This window comes from Hyposmocoma kahamanoa, unplaced genomic scaffold (genome assembly GCF_003589595.1).
Source record: "Hyposmocoma kahamanoa isolate Upper Pololo Valley unplaced genomic scaffold, ASM358959v1 76, whole genome shotgun sequence".
NCBI lineage: Eukaryota > Metazoa > Arthropoda > Insecta > Lepidoptera > Cosmopterigidae > Hyposmocoma > Hyposmocoma kahamanoa.
In genome coordinates this window covers 3,934,859-3,943,718 of record NW_020653900.1, presented here as the reverse complement: position 1 = coordinate 3,943,718, position 8,860 = coordinate 3,934,859, and positions in this window count along the sequence as shown.

Sequence of the window (8,860 nt, the reverse complement as noted above, 5' to 3'; positions counted from 1 at the left end):
TTTGACGTACAGATTTCGTCACGACGTTTTCCCTTACCGAAAAGCTTTTCTTTTATAATTTCACGCATATATTTCCCAGCTTCGATCTCACAGCCTCTTTGAGAGGCGGGAGGTCAAACCATTAGGACACCAAGGCTTAAAAAAATAGTGCGAAAAAATTTCACGCGTCTTTGCCAGGATAAGTGTGAAAAGCAAACGAAGGTTAAATCCAACAAACATATGGTTAAAACCCTATGTTTGCTTTAAAAGCCTTTGTACACAGGACCAGAGCTCCACCCCGCGAATTTACTTATATGTTTTCTCTGGCACGTCGCGTCCTAAATTACTTCAAATATTCCGAGAAATTATAATGAATGAACTAATATTATCTTAGTGTATTTAAGGAATTCTTGTTCAATGTCTTCATGTGTTTAAGTTAAAGTCTACTTTGTATGAAATGAACACATCTCAGTAGAGAGTACTAAAAAATTAGACCTCAAAAGTACGTGGAATTACGTCTATTTGCTAAGTTTTATTGAAATATCCTTAAATTCGCCACTATACAGGACTTGAGACTGGAGATAATAAAAATCGGTTCACACTACTCGAAGTATATGGAGAGAAAAACGCCTTGAATTGGAGAAATAGCGAAATCAACCATTAAAATAATTGCTCCTTAGTAAAATTTAGGCGCTATTTATAAAAATGAATCTTCATGCGTGAACAGCCACCCTTAGAGGTGGATGATTTTCTTCAAAATGAAATGGGACCACTATGGAGGTATCCCCTTTCCAACAAAAAAAGAATCATGAAAATCGGTTCACAAATACCGAAGTTATCGGGTAACATACATACCAAAAAAAAAAAAACAAAAAACATACAGTCGAATTGAGAACCTCCTCCTTTTTGAAGTCGGTTAAATACTTTGAAATAAAAACGGTATTTATGTACTATGAACTAATTTCTATTATTAATTAATAATAAATTGAACTTCATAAAAATTCATTCAATAAAATAATTTGTAAAATTTAATGTAGCGTAAATTGTAATGTTTTCTTTGTAAAATTAAAAATTACGTATTTAATTAATAACTATTGTAACTATAGTGAAAAAATAGTGTGGTTTGTATCAATATTAGACATAACTGGTTGACGACTGTACCACGTCAGTCAACCGCGACCATGGGCCCTGTAATAGTAATAATTTCATACTATGATAAACTTAAAATCGATCGGACAAGAGAAAGATTATTATAGGACATTTTTTTTTTTATTACCAAATGACTGGGCCAAATTGTGCTCCTGGCGGTAAGCGACACGCCTGTCCATTGCAGTTACAATACCACTCAGAGATTTAAGTCTCAAAGATATGACACTACGCCCTGAGACATAATTTGACGGGACGCATCATTATGCCATTAATTTCACCAGCACCCTTCTTACCCTTCAAAACAATGATCATATTACTCCTCATCATATATATCCCTAGAGTGAAAAAATAGTGTGTAAAAAAAAAGTTAATAAAAAAAAGAACATTGATTTACGGTTGTATACACAGTATAACTATAAAACTTTAAACAAGTCAATATGAAAGTATTGGGTTCACACGTTGAAGAATTCTACGGTTTGTTCTTCTTATAAGATAACTAGCTATATCTACTTTGTTTCTTAAAAATACTAGGATATAAATCTAGGATAAATAATAAATGTAAATAAATATAGGATAACAAAGTAAAAATAATAAATTACAATACAAGAATTCGTTCCACGTTTTACAACGTACTACTTCATAAAATGGCTGTAAATTCGTCATAAAAAGCCTTCGTCGAAGTAAAATCTGTACAAATGAGCATTTGCAATGGAGACATTACCGAAGATTGAATAGCGGGTGACTGAGGTGTCATAAATGAAAAGCAATGGAGGACGGTGCGAGTGGACTTCTTAATATGCATGGAATGACGCACATGAGAAGCGACGCCACGTCCTTGTTCCGCAGTGCCATGAGTCCCTCTGAGACTTTCAAAAGTAGGCTTTAAGTATAACCCCGTAGAGTACTATTTAAAATGGAGAACTTTAAGCAAGAAAATTATGAATTAATTCCAATTTCTCTTTCCCATTTAAAATAGTTGAATAATGCGATTTTCAAATGAAGTACAAGTCGAATAACTTTGAAGTTTGTGCCTCTCTTTTTGCGGCGGGGGTAAAAATATACATTATATTGTCACTTCCTACAAAGCAACATGAACATATTATGAAGAATATAATGTGGCTGATGGGAAATTGCCCATTTATCTCATCTCTCTATCTGACAAAAAATTTTCCACGGAGTAATAACTATTAGAGATTAATAATACGTGTAATTTAGTGGCGGTTATTTCTAAACATCTCCAAATTGGACGTCGTTTAGAACCTGATTTATATTATATCTAAAAAGGACCCAGACACGTAATCACTTCGCGGTTCGCACGAAGACGTTGTTGGTTTAAATCCAACCGGATCGAAGGAATTTTTTCCAAGTGTTCGATCTTTGTATTAACAATTATAACAAAGTAGTGGAGTAATTTCATAAAAATATGTAGTTGAATATCAAGGTGGTGAAACATAGTGACATTTAATAAACTTAAAAAATAAAAATAAAAAATCGGATTGAAGGATTTTTTTTCTAAGTGTCTTTGTTAAAAACAATTGAACATCAATTAATACAAATTTAATTACAGATGGAACATCTCTAGCCAGGGCTGGTAGCTGTAAAGTTACCTAACTGTGTGATGAAATACTTTCATATATTTCTCATAGATGGCGCTAGGGCAAAAAGACCAAATACAAAAGATCCGACAATAAGCACATAGAAAAATTCGCGAGGTCCGCCGGTTCGATCCGTGGCTTAGTTAGCAGTAGTAGAACACATCGGTTCCAATCAGGCCACACGGAAGGGATTTTTTTAAAGTGTATTCCTTGCATCTTTCTCTCTTACATCTTGTATTAATAATTAAAACAAACTAGTGAAGTAATCTCACAAAATTAATTGAATATCAATTCAATACAAATTTAATTAAACTCAAATATAGACACGGATTTGTCGTCCTGCTTGCGCCAGTAGCAACAACAATATGTGTGACGTAGACGTTAAATACGTAAATATCACTATTATTCAAACCATGGTGAGCAGCGAATAAACTAAGAAGATCAGGTTCGTGGCCTTCCACGTTTGTAATTTGATTTTCGAATTGTTTTTAAGTGAAAATTATATTTTAATTTGTAATGCATTTATTAAACACATTTCGCAAATGCACCACTAAGATCGGAACAAGCAAGAAAGAGGGCTACAGTTGCCCACTTAAACAATTCTTGTTTAATACTAATGTTGCAAATAGATGTAGTGAGATATAAATATTTGCGGGAATCACTTTTAAGGGATTCAAATACTGAAATTAGGATGAAAAAAGAAACCAGGATGATTGTTCATACAAAGATCAAAGAAAAATTCCATTGACCCGACTGGAGTCGAACCATAAACTGTTGCCTGTAGCCACGTTGAGGCAACAGTCACTGGTACGAGTCGAGACAGATCGAAGGAAGTCGATCTTTATATAAATAATTATAATAACAAACTAGTGGAGTAATTTGAATTAACTGCCTCCGTGAACAGTTTATCATGCTGGTCAGCCACGCAGAGGTCTCGGGTTTGATTCCTGGGCAAGAATCAGAGAGAGAGAAATATTTGTATGGCTCATATTTATCTCATGAGTTTGGGTGTAATTTGTGGTTGTCTATGTGTGTGTCTATGGCACCCGCGAAACAGGGTTGCCCTAGTGCGGGGCTATAAAAAAATATTCACAAAAAAAATATTATGGTAGCAAAAACACCATTACATTCAGTAAAAATAAGGTTAAGTTTGTAAAATGTGATCAACGCTCTAACGTGAGTTTTAATATTAAGTCTAGGCATTTTTCTTTAAATATGAAGAGATCTTTGCAGTGTCGATAAATTGGCCTCTCTTGATGATTCTTTGCCGTTTACGCAAATAGAACTGTACACAGGAGTGATCAAACCAATGAACAACCTAACTTGCTCGCCACCTGGCTTTGCACTCTCCTCTTAAGTACAGTTTGAAACTTTGTGAAGACCTACGAGTTCCAGACCCATAAATTATGTACGCACATTTTCGCCTATGCTACGACTGCAGTCATAATATTTCTTTAATCATGCTTGTATTTTATCAATTCTGATCATCGTCAATAACCATTTAAACCATTTATTTGCTTATTTATTATTATATGCTGCATTTATAAAAAAACAAATACAAATAAAAACACAGGGCCCCGAATGTTAAATTTAAATCATCTCATGTGTGTGTGAATTTTTTTCGTTTCTGCTAAAAGTTAAGAGTCCATACAATCTAAAATGGCTTTGGTTGATTCTGCATGACAGTGAAATTGCGGAATCAATTACGTAGAAAAAAAAATTAAGAGTCCAGGAAAGGAATGATGGAGAGGAAAACTTTTAAACATTGGTGAAAAAAACACGCATAAATACTACCATAACTAAGGTCAATGCTGACATAAATGTATGTAATGCTATGCATTTTAATTAAAAAAAACGTTTATAATTCAGGGTGTCCCACGGCTATGCCACCTGGAGGGAAAGTACCTTAAATACCATTGATAGAACATTTTACTGAAAGAAGACTTCATTTTGCTGACTGACAGACTGCATTCAAAGATTTTTAAATAATCGCTTCTCTGAACCGGGAATCGAACCCGCAAAATGTGAAAAAAAAAAACCACCTGTAATTTTATTATACTGATCGAAAGACTTAATCATAAGGATTGTTTTCTTCTATAACATAACATCTTGAATAAAAGGAAGACTATGAAATTTCACTTTAATTTGAAATTTTGTTCGGAAAATGGACAACTTTTTCTCTGACTATGCCGCGCTTATCTCTGACAACATACATTATCATTTCAAAGTATTACTAGCATAAATTAATTTCATAAACGTTTATTTTAAACATTTAATTTTTAACTTTTCTTTAATACAAAACATGTTTTAAGTGACTCTGCTAATTTTTTCCCTGGTCTCTTCATATAGTAAAATTGAGGACATACACTTATTAGTATAACGGCGAGTCATCAAAGGGGGCATTTATCAAGCTCGATTGCTCGTCCATTACGAGGAATTTCTTCCAAATAATAACGCAGGCGTGTAGACCAATGTAGATTTATTGTGTTGCAAATTAAATCACTTGAAAATATATTCAGATAGGCGTGATGTCTTTGGATGTCTTTACTCCTCGGCAATCGGAAACAGAATGAATTTAGAAAAAGGCGGCCGCTCGGTTAACCTTAGCGAACTGTCAACTTAAAAAAAGGAAGCTAAACTGACTTCCGGCCGGAGACAAGCCAGTGTTGCCATTCTAATAAAATAAAAAGTATCGACAATCACGCCATCTTTACAATCGAGTAGAATCGAGTAAGAACTAAAATTAAAAGAAACAAAATGGAACTGTCACTTTGACGTTTTAGGTTTAAAAAAAACAGCCTTCGTAAATGTAATGTAGGATGTTCTCCGACAAGTATATGTTTTGAAAAAAACAGTTCGTACAAATTTTCACGATAGAAAAAAATACAAACTTTCCTCCAAGTTTTATAAGAAAACCGCCGTATTCAGTAGATACATTACATGTACCAATGATTTTATTTATATCAACTGAACTAAACAAAACACGCATAGTATACGATATACATTTTTCAAATGGCTTTAATGTCGTTTGTAAAAAAATAAATTCTAAAATCTTTAGAACCGATTCAGTACGGTAGTGACTTGTCAATAACTTGCCATCGAGTTACCTTCACAGCGTTGCTAACTTAGAGTATTTTCACATAAATTCAGGGCATTATTTCACATTTTAAATTACTTGTTTGAATTTCTAATATAAATGAATACGTAATAATGAATTCAGTTTATTCCATATCAATCCTAACGTATTTGACTATTTGCACTTCCCATCAATAAAGAACTGACAATAAAAACCTCTTTGATAACACTTCAGAAATAACGAGACGTAGGTAATTCTTTCGGAGCGCAAAAGTAATGTACGATGACCTTAAAAACCAAAAACTAAACACAAATATTTCGGTTGTAATAAGCCGTATACCTAAAGATGTACAATTATGTGGTGAAGACTCTGTGATTTGCACAGCTCTAGTTTCAGCCTGGTAGGAACTTTGGTCGCATGGTGGTGCCTTTCGAGTAAGTTGTCTATGAGGAGTGCATAATGCGAAAGGAAACAATAAATTACCTATCGTCACTATCAGCCGATTTATACGACCCACTGCTGGGTACGGGTCTTCCCTCAGGCGAGGGGTTTTTTCTTTTTTATAACATCAAGTAACGGGACCAACAAGTCGTGTGTAAGTTGACAAGTCCCATGTGCCTGTCATTTCACCAACACCCTTATTCAAAACCAAAACACGGTAATGCTGACATTGCTACTATCTAGAAAACTCGGACCCACTTCGGATGTTGCTTGTGGACTAAGTCCGATTCAAATCCGAGAAAATACGGATAACGCTTTTATAACTGTGTACAGGCACGCTACCATGGCTGTTTAGACAGATAGTGCGGTCAATTCTCAATTCATTATTGAAAAAAATATAATCAAATGCGAATCTATAAATTTTAGATTTATTGCAAGGGGTAGCTGATTATAATGTTTTAATGAAACAAAAATTAAATTGTGTACTTAATGTATTGTCAATTCGAAATGTTTTGCTTTGTCCCGAGTTTGCCGGAGGTAGAACACAATGTCCTTGCTGGACAGCAATCCTATAAGTGACTATCGTATTAGATTAATTTTTTTTAAATTTCAAATTTCGAAAAGAAATTCCGAGTTGTGTCGTAAAAATATACATTCATAAATTTTACTGCACGTCAGTATTGACAAGAATACAACACAGCAATGAGCTCCTTCAACGTACTAGATATGAATTAATACGAAACTTGATGAGCGGACAAACGTCAAAACGGGTTCGGACGAACCGGGCGTAGTGCGCAAATGCTCTAAAAGAAGGGCAAAATATGAAGTAAAAATCAGTCATACGACTATAAATTGTCATTAGCACTCCATTCAAATTTGCTCCATGAAGAGGGGCCATTTCATAAATTTACGTTCAGCGATATGCCTGGAATAACGTCTGTTTACTTTATGATGGGCAGCAATAAAGTCCTTCGCCATTTGTAATAAGAGCCACATAAATTGTTGCTTTATCTTCCTACTAGTAGACTTTAATGACGGAAAAATTTATATTATTTTGCTAGATTTATGCTTATGGTATAAGTTATAAACTTTATGAAGTATTTTATATTTCGTTCATTGTCGGTGACGATGAAACTTTCCCAACAATGTAAGATTGAAATCGTTGCAACGACAGCAGGGGCCTATTCTCGTTTTGCGCCCAACATTCTTCCGAAACAATTGCAGTCAAATACGTAATATTCGATCAGATCAAAAGACAAAGTAAAATATGAATCTTCATTCGCGTCATGCATCTTTTAATTTGATGGAGTATTACTTATTTGACAGTAATTGGTTCATAAGAATAGGAGTAGACCCCCGGGAAGGAAGGAGTAGTATTTATCTGTTGAGCTGTGTTAGTTAGGTACTGCGGCTAGGTTCAATTTGTTAGCAGCAATATTAATAAAAATGCAAAAATTGTGATAAAATACGTGAGGCGAAGTATTTCAACTCGAGCCCAAATTGTAGGAGCCTAGAGATAGAGAACAGGTGGAGAAAATTTGACACAGCTCTAACGTTGGCACAAATTCGCACCGTTGGTGCGTTCAGCATGCGTACATTGCGTGCAAACGTGTGTCTAGTGTTGGATCATCATATCGTAAGACCCAATGTACGCGCAAACTTTGAACGCCCGGCTGAACGCACCACCATTTTTGCGTGGTTGCGAATTTGTGGTCAGGCCGGGCAGTGGGCGGCGCGGCAATTGTTAATTAACAAGTTTTGGGACAAATGCGAATTTAACAGGTATAGAATAGAGCTTTAGTTGAAAATCAAAATTTAGCAGGTGCTCTGTAGTATATAAAGAGAAATATATTCATATAAAAGTTATGTACAAAATTAATTTATTCTTAAATAATAATTCGTTTCAGACTTTTATTTTTACGTTTATTTTTAGACTTTTATTTCGAGATTTTATATGATCGGGTAAAGTACATCCTATCGTGCAACAAATTAGCACATTCTTTAGACAATATTCTTAGGTGTACCATATAATTTTTATAAGACAGTTATTTAATACGAATACCTAAACCATTTAATCTAGCAAAACAGTTCTTCTGCTTCTCTTATGATGCCTTAAACTAAACATATTATCACCGGTTGTCACGCGGGTCTCGCGTAATTAAATACAAGACTTGGGCGACATGAATTTTATTGTAGAAGTAAAGAAAGAGTACAGAAAGTGAAAAGAACAGGTAAAGTAAAGGCGTAAAGGTTGTAACAAAACATAATGACATAAAAACAGGTACAATGGTTTAAAAACACTCCCTACTTAAATTAAATACAGGTTATGGTAAAAAGGAACTTATCCCAAAAGGGCCTGGAATTTCTAGAAATATTATGCTTTATAAGCATGTCGGTTACGTGGTTTTCAATGATACTATAAATATTATACTTTACGAGTAGTTAGGTTACATGATGTGAAAATTTATTGTGAAGTCGGGTACGTGAAGCTTGCTTCAGAAATTTAGTTGAGAGTGGCGATAGAAAGAAGAAAAGCAAGTGACGAAAAAGAAAAGAAATTTAAGAACGATTCAAAAAACAAAATACGCGACTCAGAACAGATATTTAAGAATATTAAATA